Consider the following 17452-nt stretch of genomic DNA (forward strand, 5'->3'; position numbering starts at 1 on the left):
GATTATCCCCCTATGGTTTAGAAGGAAAAAAAAAAGGAGTTCATAAAAACAATCTTTGAAGTAATCGGAGGAACCTCAGCAGGTATCCATAGAGCAATTAGGAAAAAAATCTGGAGAAATGTTTTGAAAAATTCTCTTGGAGGAATGCCTGATGGGCACCTGCCAGAAATTTCTTCCGGCAATCCTTCATGGATTTCTGCAAGGATTCCTCCTAAAATGTATTCGATGATTTATTTAGTAATTTGGCCAAGGACTCTTCTAGAAAATCCCAAAATTCCTTCCCTGAATTACCTTCACATCGAGATAGGCCATAAAATTTCTTGCGATCTGTGTACTACACATAAATGATAGAACCCGCCGCAAGAGTTTCTCGAGGTAATCCCAGAGAAATACATTCATACATTCAGATACATTTATGGAGGAATCTTATGAAAAATCCACGCAGAAATCACAAAAGGAACTTTGGCAGAAATCCCAGTGGGCGTTCCTAGAGGATTTTGAGCATGAGATGACCGTACAATTCGTAGTTGCTACTCCGTTACTGACCAGAACAGTCAACATTGCACAGGGAACCAAATGGATGGGGCCTGGGTGTAGCTTTCCATCCTCAATGTGCAATTTTGAAGGTTCAAAACTTTAAATTGTCAGTACCGGCGCCGGCCACGTCCTTACGGTCAAAGGGGAAGGGAAAGAATGTTGGTGTGACATCCGTTGCTACTAGAGACCGTGTGTACCTCCGCATCCCCACGATTGTCACAGGAAGGAAGTTTGTTAGTGGGAAGGGAAGGGATAGAAAGTTACATAGATCTGGATTCACATTGGTAAGTGATGTGAGCTATGCAACCCTTGATATGATTTAGTCTTCCGCCAGCCGGCTGTCGGAAGAATACAATAATTTTATTGTATGTTTGTGTATTAAATTTAATTATATACCGGGTATGAATAATTTTTAAACCACGCTTATGTCGGATCAACTCGTAATTACGCACGTTTTAAGCTTATCGTTTCTCAGTCAGAAAATAAACTGTATGCAATTCCGCTTAGTGTTACTGCCAATGCTGTAAAACCGAAACCCGCGCCGTAGCTTTACGAGAAAACTGGACAACTAAATAACTAGAATCGTTGCTTTTGAGTTTCATCTATGTTCTTGTATTTTTTTTTCGCGTTCCCGTGTTAATAAGATTGCGGATAATAAAACCGTTGTTCATATTTATTATCCGCGAATGTTCGCAACGCGTAATATAAGTTGAAGGTGTGATGAACAAAAATACATTATCGTAAATGTTCGAAAAAGAAATCGAAATTATGGAACTCGGCACGAATAAATCGACACGGAAAACGTGGTCTACTTGTCACTGTATCGTACGGTAATCTTGACCTTTCTAAAGAAAGATATACTTCGCCGTTTTGATCGCTGATTACCTGCTTGTAAATCTGAAATAGAAAAAAGTATTAAATTGTGATATGTTCTCCACTGTTATATTTTTGTAAATTGTTATTTATATATAGGTTAAGTTTACCTCCATCCCTCTGAAACAAACGGTATATGTATTAGCAGTAAAAAATAAATAGAATAAAAAATAAATAGAATAAATAAATAAATAAATAAATAAATAAATTGTGTTAAAAAGTACACCAAATCTTGATCCTGGAATGTTCCTGCATTTAAATAAACCAGGCTGGAAAATAGCAAGATCAAAACTTGAAATGGTAGATCTTACACCGTAACGCACCATTCCAAGGTGATCTACCCACGTTACGGGTTAGTGGGCGTTCCTAGAGGATTTTCTAGACGAATTCCAGAAGCAACTCTTGGAGAAAACCGCGGGGAAATGCCAAGAGGAACACTTCAAATAATTAATTGACAACTCTTTGGATTTTTTTAATTCCTCCACAAATGGCCGATGGAATTTCTGTGCTGAAATTTCTCCAGAGGTTGCTCCAAAGATTCCTATACAAATCCTTCCTGTAATTCACACAAGGGTCACTATAGAAATTCCTCTTGTGATTTCCTCAAAGATTTGTCCAATGATTCCTTAGAATTATTTAAATATCAATAGAAACTCCAGCTAGGATTTCTTCAGATATTGCTACCAAGGTGTCTTCAGCAATCCTTGCTGAGATTTCTCACATTATTTCAATCGGGATTCTTCAGTTATGTCTGGCATTCCTGGCGGATTCCCCGAAAAGTTTCTGAATGAAATCCAGCAACATTTCTGGAGCAATCTCAGCAAGAAATCCTGAATGAATCTAAAGTGGATTTCCAGCACGAATTACTGAGCAATTCTAAGAAAAATGTCTGGAGGATGCCTTGTAAAATCTCAGCTGTAACTGCATAAGTTATTCAACAATAATTTCTGCAGGAATCCGTCCAGGAATTTCTCCACAATTCCTCCCGTCCCCGTTCTCCAGGGATTTCTACAAGCATTCCTTTGGGAAGTATTTTTTGGGATTTCTCCGTTGAGATGCAGGCTTTGTTCCACTTAGAGCGTTCTTATAGTAAGAAGGAAAAAGCAGAAGAAGATGTATTTCATCACGCAGAATAACTTTGTACAACAAACGAAAATTCTCAAAAAAATCTCTAGAACAAAATATAACAAAAAAATAAATATCAAATAAGGTAATAGTTTGTTCGGAAACCAATATCTTCGTTCTAGTCTAGTCTACACATACACAGCCAGCAATTGGAAAAATCCTGGAAAATGATGGAATCGACTACTTCTATCATTTGTCTTGTCATTATCAATGCTTGCAGTGAATCAGTGATGCATTATAAGTATTGAAGCTGTCAGGCCTACTGTGCAGTGTCATTGAATATTAAGTGAAACCCATAGAACGAAGGACCACTAGTACCAACGGCTCCGTATAGTATGCGGTATGAATGTCAAGCAAAAACGTTGGGAGTGACGATGCTGACCAGTTAATGTCACTCCTTCTAGGCTCCTCTTCCTGAGATTAAGCATGAGATTTTCCACTTACATATGCCCTGGCTAGAAAGCTTAGGTTTAAGCGACATTAATAAAAACTCCCAATCCTAAAAAAGCTCAGACTAAACATCCAATCGGAACTCATAAGAATTTGTCTTTTTACTGACTCCGATATCTTCAATGAACATTACACCGCTTTCTAAACTTCAGGAACCAGGAACCTTATTCGCTTCGTGTTGCTGAGCTAATAGCAATCGAGTTGGCTTTGGGAATAGTCTTACTTAGTTCTATTGTGGCCAGGGGCGTACAATTTCGTTTCAATGATACACTTTCATGCAACATTTGAATGAGTCACTTCAAGTGTTTCATACATTTTTCTAATGACTCGGTCGTTAAAAAAAACTTTTCCACTCATCGTAGCACTCGGTAGTCTCCCACCCGGTCGCATTGCTTGTGCTTCACCCGTCAGAGCATTAGTGTCTCACTGGTGCGCGCTAGTCTCTCAATGGTTACGGGCGCCGGTTAATTGAATTTAAGTGGTCGAATTTGTTATCCTCTTTCATAAAACATAATTATCATTCTATTGGCGTGCACCACTATTTAAAAATGTGGTTTAAATAGTGTTTTTAGCATGTTGAAGTATTTCAATGACTCATAAATGAAACGAAAATCCAAGTGTATCATCCCATGTTTCATACACACTTGTTTCTGTAGCAGCAACGAACGAGTGTGTTGCTGGATGAGAGATGAAGCATCACAGCAGTCCGTTCGCATGGGAAACGATTTGCTACAGTCGTCGTACGTCATGTTTTCCTTTCGAAATTGCACGACCCTGATTGTGGCACTCTGTTCGATAAAACCTACAAAGAAGGCATCTTACTTTTTTACAAAAATAAGAAAGCAAATGGGTGTATTAGTCGAAAGATTACTTTTCAAGGGTCCACATGCAATGCTTAATTTATGGCAATTAAAAGAAGGATTTTATTGCGACGGTGGACGTATACGTAGGTAAAATCTATGATAGATGAGTTTCATGCGATTTTTTTTTTTTCATTTTAGTTCGCCAGAATATTCCTCATAGTAAGCAAAATGATTGTCAAACGCTACTATTGGATACCTTACCCTTGAGATCTGTAGTAATTCTATATCCCTTTCGTGATAACCAGCACAATGGTGCTGTTGAGCGATAACAGTTTTGCCTATTTTTTTCATCTGTTTAGTCTTTGTTTTACGTGATGAAAAATAATTCACTAATTCAGCCTTTACCTATACTTGTATGTGTGCAAGCAAACCTTAGTTTACATTGCCTCTGAGATTTACCACAATAAGTTAAACAAAAAGTGGACAAAAACCGTAAAACATGAAAGTTTAATTTGTCGCATATTTTTTATTTCAATTTTATCTAGGTAGTCAAAGCTAGAAATCGAAAGATAAAGAGTAGTTCTTTCAAATGAGGAAAATAATTGTTGTTTTGTTGTGAAATATAAGAGGTCTGGAGGGCGAAAGTTGAGCCATTTGTATGGAGATTTAACTTTTTTGCGATCCGTCCCGAAAGGGATATAGAGTGACTTTGGGTACTATCGGTTTGTTCCTTTCGTCATGAGGAATTTTTGTCGGCCAAATTACCTGATAATTGGTCGCTTAATTCAGCTTGATTGGGAAAGATTGGATGTCAACTTTGAGTTCAACAGTTTTCAAAAAAAAAAAAACCATGACGAAGATAACAGCACGGCCGAAAATACGATATTTCCCCTGTTTAAGGCAATTTTCTGTTTTAGAATAAAATATACACATTTTCATTATTTATACAACTGTGTTAGACATTAGAAAAGTTATAATCTTTAAAACTTTCATCGCAACTATTTGATTTCTTGCCCACAGTACATCAGTCCGTGCAAAAAACGACCATAATCGAAGGTAAAGCTCCAGCTTGTAGGGTTATGATTGTGAGTCACAAGTGACGTACGTTCTTCCTCCCAGCCAGAGCCAGAGCCAGAGCATCAGGCTGGCGTAGGTCGTCGCCGTTCATGCGTTCGTTCACAAGCAAGCAACTGACTGGTGTGGTGTGGTGACCAACCTTCACCCAACCGCTAGACGAATGACGGATCGAGCATGGATGGATGTATGGAGGCGGGAAAAAGTCGTTTTAAATTTTTTGCACAGTCAACATCGCATTCGTTATGATGGCTGTAGGTATAGTCAGTCACTCTACTCTGCTTTTTTGTTCACAATCTTCACGCACAGTGTAACTACCGAAATTGGCAATCCTCTTAGGGACAGAGGAGTTCGATTTGATTGGAAAGCTCTATGTAAAACAGTTGGTACACACATCAAGAGCCTAAGTCGATATAGCTAAAGCGTGATTGAAATTTACAATACTGAAATACCAGGAAAAAGTATTGATCAACTTTTTACCCTCAATAATTTTGATTGTTGACTTATTTGGGACCATGTTTCCGAAGTGGTAAACGCGAGGTTATTCACCGAATTTCCTTGACTAGCTCCATTACCGACAATTATAACTATCAGCAAATTTCTTTAAAATTTCTCATGGAACACTAAGCTGAAAAGCAGGTTTAGTCTCAGTTTTGACGTTACGGCAGAAAATAGGAATAATTTGACTTGCGCTGCAAACCCACACCAAAGGAAAAAAAACCATGACTACTGAACTGTTTATAAAGCATGTAGGTGCGCTCCGCTCCAGCTCCAGCAGCATGGCCTTCTCGTTCCATCGTACTTACCTAGCTATATGTAGCTGGTACGTGGTTAAATTGTCACAACATTGACACCGTTTGCACTCTCTTTGTGGAGGATGTGATGTGGATAGATTTATATGTACGACAGTCAGTGACATTCCAATCGCAGCTCGTTTTCACGGTTCATCGATTCCAATAACACTAACTGCTGGATTCGAATTACGGTGAATTCGAATTTGTGTACTTATTACGCTGAAGAATGTGCAGCACACAAAGAGTGGATTAATTCACCTGAGGAATGATTCATTGTATTTAAATTTGTTTGGAATAGCACACATAGCATTTAGTGCAATCTCTACTCCATTCATAGAAAACAAACCAAGAAAATTGTAGAATCGACTACTTCGATGTATCATTTTTCTTGTCATTATTTTGCTTCGAGTATGTTTTACAAGCATTGAAGTGGCCAGGCTTACTGTGCAGTTTTTTTTATAAAACTTGTAGACATCAATTTGCAACTACATTGGTCACATTCCAGGATCTGATTCCCCGGAGAAGTGATCATTATTTGATCAGTTTTGAAAGCTGGCTAGCGACATGTCAAACTTCGTGAGTTTACGAAACAAGTTCATTGAAGGTTATTTTGGCATTTTCGGTCACATTGATCATATTCGTACTTTGTCATTATTAGCAATGCATAAACGTATATTCATACGTATGAACGTATGTTCATAGTCATCACTAGAACCGATAACGGATAAAAACATCGTTTCTTTCGTTCCAACTTTCACAGCACAGCGTTAAATCTATCATATAACGCCTACAAGATATGCAACCAAGCGAACTGTGTCGCTTCACAGTAATCTTCACACAATCTATCACTTTGCACCTGACATCCACACACCAATGCGTGAACTCCTATGCCAATAATTAACATTTCCCAACAGCACTCCGACATCCGCATAAACTTGTCTTGTGCAGATGCAGTGAACTTCGTGGTCTGTTGGCAACAAGCGATTGCAATCATAACTTCCCTCCCCATCCCCAAATTTACCGGCAACCTGACGTAGCAGGGGACCATTCATAAACCACGTAGACTTTTTAAGGGGAGAGTCTGGCAAAAGTCTACGCTCCATACAAATTTCAAAATTTTTGTATGGACGAAAGTCTACGAGGGGGGAGGGAGGTTCTGAGATGACCAAAATATGGTCTACGTGGTTTATGAACAGCCCCCAGGCGCTATTGTCGCCCAAAAATAGAAGATCATCGATACTCAAACACTGAACATGCATGTTCGTCCCAAGCAGTTATCACATTGATTCCTTGTATGAGTGTAGCTGATCTGGCGATACTGGAGTAGCATCGGTAAATTTTATTTTTTTGCAAAATTACACTTTTGAAACCTTTTTTTGCGTCATGTCAAATTTCGTGAATTTACGAGACAAATTCATTGAAGACTACTTCGAACATTTTTGGTCACATTGGTCGTATTCCCGAATCTTTCGATCCCCAACTTTCCCCAGCCAGTTTTAAATCCTGTCTAGCGACATGTTAAATTTCATGAACTCACGAAACAGAGTAATTCATAATTATTTTTTATTTCATGAGCGAAATCAATAAAATTTGAAAAAAGAAAAAAAATACAATTACACCGTCTTCGAACTTGCGGCCTCTACAGACTGAACATTACAAACATTCGACAACAGACGAAAGTTTTCGACGAAAAGTTTTCCCCGACTGGAGCGGGAATCGAACCCACACTCCGAGGCTTACGAGACACCTAAACGCTAACCGCTCGCCACGAAGCTCACAAATTTTGATTGGAACCTGTACTGTTATATTTTAAACAACATCGATTTTATTCACCCGTAGTCGTTCTGGAAATCTTCCAGTAGTTCCTTCGGGAATTCCTTTAGATATTCCTTGTTTTGGGTTTCGTACAGAAGTTTCTTCTCATATTCCTCAATGAGTCTCTTTTCGGATTCATCATTCATCAAGGAATTCTTTCAGGGATTTCTGCTGGAAAACCTTACGGAATACCTCCAGTAGTGTGGTAGTTCTTTTTGGAATTGCATTTTAGGCATTCCTTATGCGATATCTCAAGGTACTTCTTCAGAACTCCTCACTGTATACTGTAACTGTATACTGTATAGCGTAGTTATCCAAATGTTTTCCAGCTTTAAAACAGGGATGGGAACACTCGCATAGAAAGATTTACACTCACTTTCGATTATCTCAGCACGGAAGCGTGCTATTAACATCGTTTGGGGAACTTTTAGATTGTAGTTCTATCTAAAAGTTTAGCGAATAAGGTAAGGGTCACACACGCATACCAAAGTCATGACAGAGCTATGAAATCGACTCTCCACGGAGTGACTAATTTACAATCACCGTGTGGAAAGTCGACTTCAGGGCACTCTTACGACTTTGGTATGTATGCGTTATTTGGCAAAATTTTAGATAAAATTACAGGACAGAAGTCCTTCATACACTATTTTCGATAGCATGCTTCTGAACTGAGAGAATAGCAAGTGCGTGTCGACGTGATTGTCCCAATCCCTGCTTTAAAACCCTTAACCTTGATTTGAAAAATTGATATGTCATTGATAAAATTTAAAATTAGGGTACGAGTGCCATCGTTGATCTCATGCTCCCATATTCATCTTATTTCAAAACAAGCGATTACGGCACCGATTGATTCCGTTATTTTTGTTTACATGCGTGCTCACTTCTAACAAAAAATACAAAAATAAGAAACAAAACAAACAGCGCTTCAATCCTTTGGTTTTCGTAGGATGAAATGGGTGTCGTCACATGCTTAATAAGGGAACCAATACCCTACAAAAAATATCTGGGGTTACTCCACATGTTTCTTTTTATTATTCCTTTTAGAGTTCCCTCTGAGAGTTTTTCGGGAATTTTAGGAAGAAAGTTCTTCAACAACTAATTACTCATATTCCTCAAAAAAATTTTGTTGGGATTTCTCCTGGATTTCTTTCCTGAATCCTGGAAGAAACTTTTGAAGGGATCGTAGCTGATTTTTGGGGAAATTCCACAAGAGATTTCTCAAAAGTATCTTCTGGAGGAATCGCAGAAGAAACTTCTGGAATGATTCCTGAGAAAATGTTAAAATGAACTTCAGTGATTTCTACCGAGTTCCTCCTATAGATTTGTGGATGTTTTTTCAGGAGAATTCTCTCTGTGATTCATTTTTGTTCCTTTCGGAAATCCTCAAGCAGGTCCTCCTTAGATTATTCAAAGAAATTCTTTTGGGATCCCTCAACAAGTTTCATCGGTAGTTTTTAAAGAAGATCTTTCTGAAATACCTTAATCTATTGAGCACCAGACGATTCCAAATAAGTAAATATCAGCCAAATCGACTTTTGTTGTCGTGTCGGTCCATCTAGTTCAGTAGTTCTAGTATGTTGTCTAGTTGTGTGATGGGTGAAGCTATTCGTTTTCTACCAAAAACGTCACATGAAAACCAAATTTATCAAATAATACTTTGTTTAGCGTAACGCTGCTCATAAGTATACTTAACACGGTAAGTCATTCTTCAGGCCCACAGTGATCGAGATTTAAAAAATACCTGGCACAAAAATTCCAAATCGCAGTAGCCTGCTAGTTTTAGCCTAAATGAATGTATTGAAACATTATTTAGCTCTCAAATTGCTATTTATGGCATTTTTTATTATTTATCGATATCTTCGAACGATACCGGAAGAAAATGTCTGTTTTTCGTACAATTTGACAACATACATACAGGGGATACTCAAAATAACAGGGACAGGTAAAATTTTCACTTTTCAAAAAAATGTTCAACTAGCAAGCTGTAACTTTTCGAAAAGAGCATCAAATATTCGCAAATTTTTACTGCAAGTGCATCAACCAGTTGTGTATCAGTGGTCCAAATTTGGAAAAGATCGGGCTATTCTACATAAAGTTAGGAAGATTCTAGAAAAGGGTAAAATTATCCGATGGCCAACTTTGAACTGATACATCTCCAGATTCAATGAACCGAATGCAATGAAATTTTGTTCATTTATGACTGATCCTTTTACTTGTAGTCTTATTCATTCAATAATGCGACTATTATACACATATTATATAAAAAAATACATTAGGATACGACCTTATTCCAAAACAGAACTATTTATTTTAGCTTTTATCAATCTCATTTTGATGTTTAAGCAATCGATAATATACGTACTTAGTTTTCTCATGACATTTTATGCAACAATTTGAACATTCCCAACGCTATATTTTTAAAACAATTAATCTAGCTTACATTGGCGTGCTCACAGAACATATTTTTTCTTAAATTTATCATCGTTTCTCCTTATCCGGACCAATTTTTGTAATATTCCTCTGAAAAATAAACTTTTATGGTCAATTATATTGCTAACACGGCATAAGCTAAAAGCTTTGGGGCATATGCTCGAAATTCACTAAGGCAATTGAAATAATTATATTGAAAACCAATTTTTCATTTACCTCGGCTAAACGAATGTCTATATAAAATATGACATTTGAAGGGTTGTTACCCTCGTTTATGTTTCAGTGTGATGTAAGTATCACATTTTCATAAAACTGTACTAGATATTCTAGCATTGCGATAAAAAAGTATTATCATATTTTTTTTTGTATGAGTTTCTAGACACTTGTTTGAAAATTTCTGGGCCTCGGCTGAACGAATGTCTATCACTGTAGTGGAATTCCCGAAGGAGTTCTTGGAGGAATCTATGAAAAAAATCTCTGGAATTCGTAACTCCATGGGGAAATCTCCGGAGGAATCCCCGGAATTTCCGTAGGAATCCCAGTAGGAGTACCGGCAAGAATTCCTGCAGAAGTTTTAGCAGACAAAATCGGAGCAATTCCAGTCGCAATTTCTAAAGGTCTCACAGCAAATCCATGCAAAACCCAGAGGAAATCATGAAGGAACCCTTGAAACATTGTTCATAAACATTTTCGAGCTTAGAAGATGTGGTCACCACACATAATCTCCGGACAAACTGTATTCTGGGGATCAAATCCGTTATCCATCATTTGAGGCGTCAAATAATGATTACAGCGGTTGTTGTTCTTTCACCTATGTGATCAATGCACCTAGAAATGAAAAGGAAGCTCAATATTTTTATGAGTGAAGATAGAGTACTGGCAGGGATGGGAACACTCACTTGCAAAAAGTTACACTCACTTGCTGTTTTCTCAGCTCAGAAGCGTGCTATCAAGGAACGATGTATGGACCACTTTTGACTTGTGGTTTTGTCTAAAAGTTTGCCGAATTGAGAAGGGGTTGCACACGCATACCAAAGTCGTGACAGTGCTGTAAAAGTAACTCTCCACAATGTGAGTGTAATTTACATTCACCTTGCGGAGAGTTGCCTTCGCTCGCAGCTCCCTGACGACTTTTTTTTATGTTTGAAATAACGTTCTCAATGAAACTGAACATGCATCTGAACTGGGGAAATCCCAGAAAGCTTTCCTGAAAGAGTCCTCGGTCAAATCCTTGGAAGAGTTTTGGAGGAACTCTTGGAGAAGAAAGCCCGTAACGTGGGTAGATCACCTGTGCGTTCCGATATGAAATCAAATTTTGATCTTGATGTTTACCGCCTTTTCAAATATTTCCAGATCAAAGTTTGATGCTTCTTATGATTATGTAATATTTTTGTTTCAATGTCACTGCTAATTAACATTTGATTTCAGCAGGATTCAGGTAAATTTACCGTATGATACAAATAATATCGTAAAAATATGTAACTGTGGCAAGCGTATCACTAATACGTAGCTTATTTGACGTAGGACAACTGATTCGAAGCAGTCTAACAATGGTGTAACTGAACGTTGACCAAACGTATCCTTTAGAGTTGATCCTTCCACTAACTACACTCAATTCCTGGACACCTAGGCCTGAGAGATCGTAGAGCTGTCTACATCTTTCATAGGTGTCCAAAACTAACCATCCTTTACCATCCCTCAGCAGTCGCAAGGACGTCGCCAGGACAATTCTCGACCATTGGAGGATTGCGTAAGCCTTGTCTAAGAAATCATTCCCAAATCTTTGAGCTTTGGTTCGGACGGGAAGAAGGCTATCCTCATAACAGCGGTCTGGTCTACGAATTTGTGTAACTCGCTTAATGCTAACTCTAGGAGAGATACAGATAGGAGAGATACAGAAATTATTGCTGTATTTTTTGCAATTATAGCTGAAACTCCTCCAAAAATTCCTGCTGTGATTCCTTTGGAGTTTCTTCGAAACTGATTACTTTGAGGTTCTCTACAAGAAGTTTTTATTGGAATTTAACCCTGTAATTCCAGCCGGAAATTCACTTGAGATTCTTTTATGAATTCTTGCTAGGATTGCTCCAGAAATACCAATGGTATTTATTCAGGAATTTCTTATGCAATGCAACAGAAAGCTTTTCTGAGATTCCTCAGGCAATTTCTAATAAAGAATCCTCTAGGAATTCTTGGGGGAAATTCAAAATCATCTTCTGGAGAAATCTCAGCTGGAAATGCTTAAGAAATTCTTGCGAGGATTCCTGAATAATTTCAAGTAGGGATTCTTGTAGGATCCCTAGCAAGAATTTCTGCTGGTATTTATTCTTCTATGATAAAACAAGTGATCCACCGATTGTCGACGAACATCACTTCAACTCAAGTTGATAACGGTATGTCTTCAGGATCTAGACCTGCTCCGCACACGCAAATGGTGTAAAACACCACCGGAAAGGCAGGCAGACTAATCGTTTTGCTCGCTAAATGCTACCCAGCTTCAAATGTTTTCCCTGCCGCATGGAGCAATTGTTATTGTTGGTTATTGCTTCATGCCTTGTTATTACATCGTCGAAACCGACTACTAGAGAGAGAAACTAACCCGACTGAGCGACAGCCACGACCACGAGCAGGAAAAGAAATGACTAGCTGTTTGGCTTCAGAGTGGGATTACCTCGCGCGGTTGTGGTTTGTCTGTACGATATCGAAGGCGGCGGCGTCTTCGTCATTCGTTTACCACTAAATACATATCGCACTGGATATCCGTCTATTTGCTCGACCACCACCAAGTAGGCCTATGCGCGGAGAGACAGACGACGAGGGTATGAACAAACCTTTACAAACTATGGGCCAAGTGTGACGAATTTGGCCTGCTCTGTTCACAAAAGAGCGAACATAAATAACGTAATAATGTGTGATTTTCGCTATGAACTTTAATTACACAGCGAACGCTAAAACGAGCTCCATTTTTGTATCGTCTTCGTTATTCATTCTGCAGTCTGTCTGTGTACCTTCTTCCAACTCAATGTGATAATTAGATGCGCTTTCTCGTCAAGGTTGGAAGTATTGTGCGCACTTTCGCTTTCAGTACACCAGCGCAATACCACGCTCCTCAATCTCTCAAGCCAGTCAATGTGGCGGAGGAACACAAACTGCTGGCTACTCTGTCTGACTAGTGTATAGATTACGAAATGGTTTTACATTAATGAGATGCAGCCAGGGTGTGCGCGTACCTGATGAATAATATTTACACATTGTTCGGTGCCATCCATTACGAAACAGCAATAATGTAGGTAAAGCGGAACTTTGCGTTTGCACAGCGAATCAGTTTTTCAGGAATTCGATGGAAAACTCTCTTCGTGCGTAGCGTAGCCTACTTCAATCAATTAATAATTGTTTCACCTCAGCAAACAAACCGATCAACACAGCAGGAGGCCACTGTTTCTGCTTCATTGTTTCTACCGACGATAAACTTTTGGAAAACTCCTCTATCGGCTTATTTTTCGAAACGAATTTCCCCGAAGGGTTGTTTGTGAGTGGGTGGAGGAAGACAGGCTTTCGGGACATTTCGGGTTCGCAGAATTTCTCCCTGGGAGAGCGGACGACCCTCAACAACGGACATTGATTTGACACGTGTGGGTTGGCACAGATCATACCTTTTACCGGGAAATTAAATTTACCGGTGGGAAATGTGCGTGGGCTGGTGACCAACACGGACATATTTGGCCTTTCGTTCGATAAGGCTTTTAATCAGTTTAATATCGTACTTGATTCGTACATAACAGTACATACAAATGACACCTAAATCTTTCATCGAAACTCCTACAACAACCTATACAGTAGTGCAAGAGAAATCCTTAGGTGGACATTCCTCAAGAATTTCTTCAAATAATGTATGCGGCATATACATTGAGGAACTCCTTAAGGAGTATCAAAAAACTACTTGAAGAATTTCTAATTAAAATTTTCTAGCAGATATTTTTCCATAATTTTATCAGAAAATACATATATACAATACTTTTGATAGATATCATTTTGGTTCTATACGTTTCAGCTAAAGGTAAAGCACTTCCAGCAATGAAGAAGTTTTCTCGCATTTCCATTCCAAATTCGCGCCAAATCCATCTTGGACTTGTTCTTCACTGTTGGATTAAGCTGAAATACACGAACTGTGCACAGCAGTAGGGAAAAGTTTCGTGTTTTTGTTCCGTCTGAACAACAAGCATGTACCTAGTACCTATAATTCTTTGCGAATGTTGTTAGCAAAACTCAGATCTTTCGCTTGTCATCTTCCATTAGGAGGAACATTCCCACATGTAGCCAGCCATGTATTTAGCTCGTCTTCGTCATGCTCACACCACCGTGGTCCAATAGTGTCTCGCCCGGTAGCAGCCCCAGAATAAGGTTGTTGAATGTATGATGTAGTACAGCAAGCAGTCGGAAGGTGTAGGTTTCACATGTGTGTAACCAGATCAACAACCTAGTTGACCACAATCATCCCAGCAGGCTGAGTCACATTTAATTTTTATTCTCCAGGTCTACACAATCGGAAGACGAAGCGTAACAAAGTTGCAAGCGACGCTAAAAATAATGTACACATGTGTTGGGGGTACATTTTGCCATTTTATATGACTCATTGTTTTACAAAGTATATGACAAACTTTTTCTAACCAGTGTTCTACTCAGAAATCCTAAATTTTCAGTATGACTGAGCGTTAACTTGCTTGCACTTTGTCAAGCGTGATTACATCACACACATCTTTTTCATCTTCTCTCCGGTGTTTCGGTGAGTTAAACGGGCAAGAACCTTTCTCTTCTCATCGCCGTGTTGGTTCAATGTGTTTGACCCCGGAGGTCAGAAACAGCTTTGTTTCTCTGGACAACTTGTTTGTACAGCACTTGTTTCAATCAGAAAAAGAAGTGGTTTGCTCTTCCGGACGGTCCTCGTCGTATCACACATGGGAAATCTTACAGAAATTTGTGGTGATAACGTGCGCATTAATCACAAAAAAAGCATTAATTGTCTCTTATTTTCCTTGTTTCTGCCGGTATTCTATACATATATGCACAGCAAAAAATATTTAAATTTAAACTGCGTGTAAAGTATGAAAAAAGTAAATTCACATTACTTGAAAAAGCAATATGATGGAATATTAAGTTAAAATCAATGCACATAATAAGAGCATTAAAATCGATATATTTTTACACATTTATACATACGATATTACATCATCGTGTGTTTTCAACGTATCTCTCAAAAGCGCATTGAAATACATTGATTTTTCTGTCATTAAAACTTTAAATTCCCATCGACGTGTAAAATCACACTGACAACTTCCTAACCAGATACGTTTTGAAAAGCAGTATGGCCGACACGAAATTGCTTCGCTGCTGAGGTTTTTTTTTATTTTGATCTGTTTGGACCATTGCTCTGAGGAAAGCGCGAGTACGTTTGCTCGAAATCCATCTGAAGTAAGAGGTAAGTACAGAGGCAATGCATTTGTTGCTGAGTGAAAGTGATTTTTCATCCGAAAATTGCATATTTTCAGATTTGCGCATATCACAACAAAACTGCTGGTTATTGCTCGTTGCAATCAGCCCACGGAGCTCACCATCGAGACGGACGACGAGATTCAACCATTACTGGAACCTCAGCTGCTTCAGCGAATTGAATATTCATGTATTGCATTAAATACGGAAACAAGTGTAATAAAACATAGATTTCAACCCAATATTGACATGATTTACCAATGTTTATTAAACCATTTATCTTCTACCAGCCGGGGAAGCGGGATCGGTGGGAACGAACGGAAAAAGGAACATACCACGAGAGCCGCGTGCTGTGCTTCATGTAAAATTCAATGGCGTTTAAATTTACACGATTTGTCTCGCATATCCACTCGTGTAAATTTAAAACGCGATGGAATTTTGAGTTTATTTTGATTCTCCAAATATGTGCATCGAAATACACTTAAATTTACACTTTTATTTTAACTGTGTGTATCAACTAAACTGCGAGAAATAAGTATAACGACAGAGCCGTTTTCCATATAAAATAATCGATGTAAACGTTTGCATGGATGATGATTTATATTACTGGCCAAAATTCTAGTTATTTAAGGATGCAACCAAAATTCCATAACAACCGAATCGCTAGAAAAAAAATTTTGATCCTTAAACATTATTTTGTATGAAATTGGCTCTGTCTTTATACTTATTTCTCCTAGTGTATAGTTGGTCATGATAATTACAATTACAACATGCTTTATTCCATGACTCACAGCTTCGTTGTGTACTCTGTTCATTGTGTGTACTCTGATCACACAATGAAGTCGGTCACACTACCTTTAAAACTTGGAATCAACTAGGAACCAAAGACAATAGAGTACGTAGGAACATATATTTATCTTTAGCATTAAGCAAGTCGCATAAATTCGTAGCTGGCACAGTCATAGACCATTGTTATGAGGGTTTCCTCCTTTCCGTCCGTTACAGAGGCACAAGGATTTGAGGTTAATCACTGGCTCTAAGAGAAGATTAAAGCAATCTTCCTACAATCGAGAGCTGTCTGGCCATGTCCTTGCGATAGCTGAGGGATGGGAAAGGAAGATTAGTTGGACAATGGACATCTAAAGAAAGGTACGTAGAGACCTCTACGTCTTCTCAGGCCTAGGTGTCACGGAAATTTGAGTGTTGTTTTAAAAACGCAGCCGCTCGCGCGCACTTCCTGCTACGAACGAGTTGCATCAAGCAGCATTTCGCGTTCAGGTTAAAAAAACTCCGTAGGCTTTTCTATCCGTGATTCGATTATCCGGTAAATAAGGCTCAACTTTCTTGATATAGTATATTCATCAGTTCTGTGATTGTCACTAAATGAAAATCGTTTTAAAATTATTGGTAACATTTTGTTCCGGTAATTTGGCCGAATGCCGCTTGTCCGAAAATGGATTATGATCTTAAGTGATCATGCCTCTGTTCTCCACATCAGTAAGAGAGAGTAGCTAAAATAAAGTATTAAAGAAGGTAAAAATATATGATAAAATAGAGTCAGTTTCAATGCCAACTAATTTCTCAATGATATGAGCTTGAGTTTGATTGGCCGCCCGTAGATGCGACTCCAGTATCGCCAGATCAGCTACACTCACACAAGAAATAAATGAGATATCTGCCGGGAACTAGCAGGCATCAGCAGTGATCTTCTAGGCGACAATGGCGCCTGCCACGTTAGGTTGCAGACCAAGGTGGGAAAGCGGAGGAAGGTGATGATTGCAATCGTTTGTAAATATGGCAGAACGAATAAACACAAACAGACGTAACCCTTGCGAAATTTCCATCGACCACGGTTTTAACGATCATTTTAAATTTGCATAGTTGTGGCTTTCACAACCAGAGGCGCGCGCATCGTTTTTCTATGCGTTTGACGTTTCACACTAGCGCCTTCTATTGACGATATTGCATAACACAGTGATTCGCGCAACTTTTCCACCAGGTGATGGTAGTGTGAACTGGGCGATGGGTTTCCATAAAAATCGTTCAAGGTGTTACGTCTGTTTG

General features: G+C 38.7%; 1 protein-coding gene across 1 annotated transcript in view; it reads right to left on the minus strand.

Annotated features, from left to right (window-relative positions):
• The window catches only part of LOC115258105 (ras-related protein Rap1), a 112546-nt gene that overhangs the window by 52498 nt on the left and 42596 nt on the right, over positions 1-17452 (minus strand). The window lies entirely within an intron of this gene.

The sequence above is a fragment of the Aedes albopictus genome, chromosome 3 (assembly GCF_035046485.1).
Source record: "Aedes albopictus strain Foshan chromosome 3, AalbF5, whole genome shotgun sequence".
NCBI classification, from domain to species: domain Eukaryota; kingdom Metazoa; phylum Arthropoda; class Insecta; order Diptera; family Culicidae; genus Aedes; species Aedes albopictus.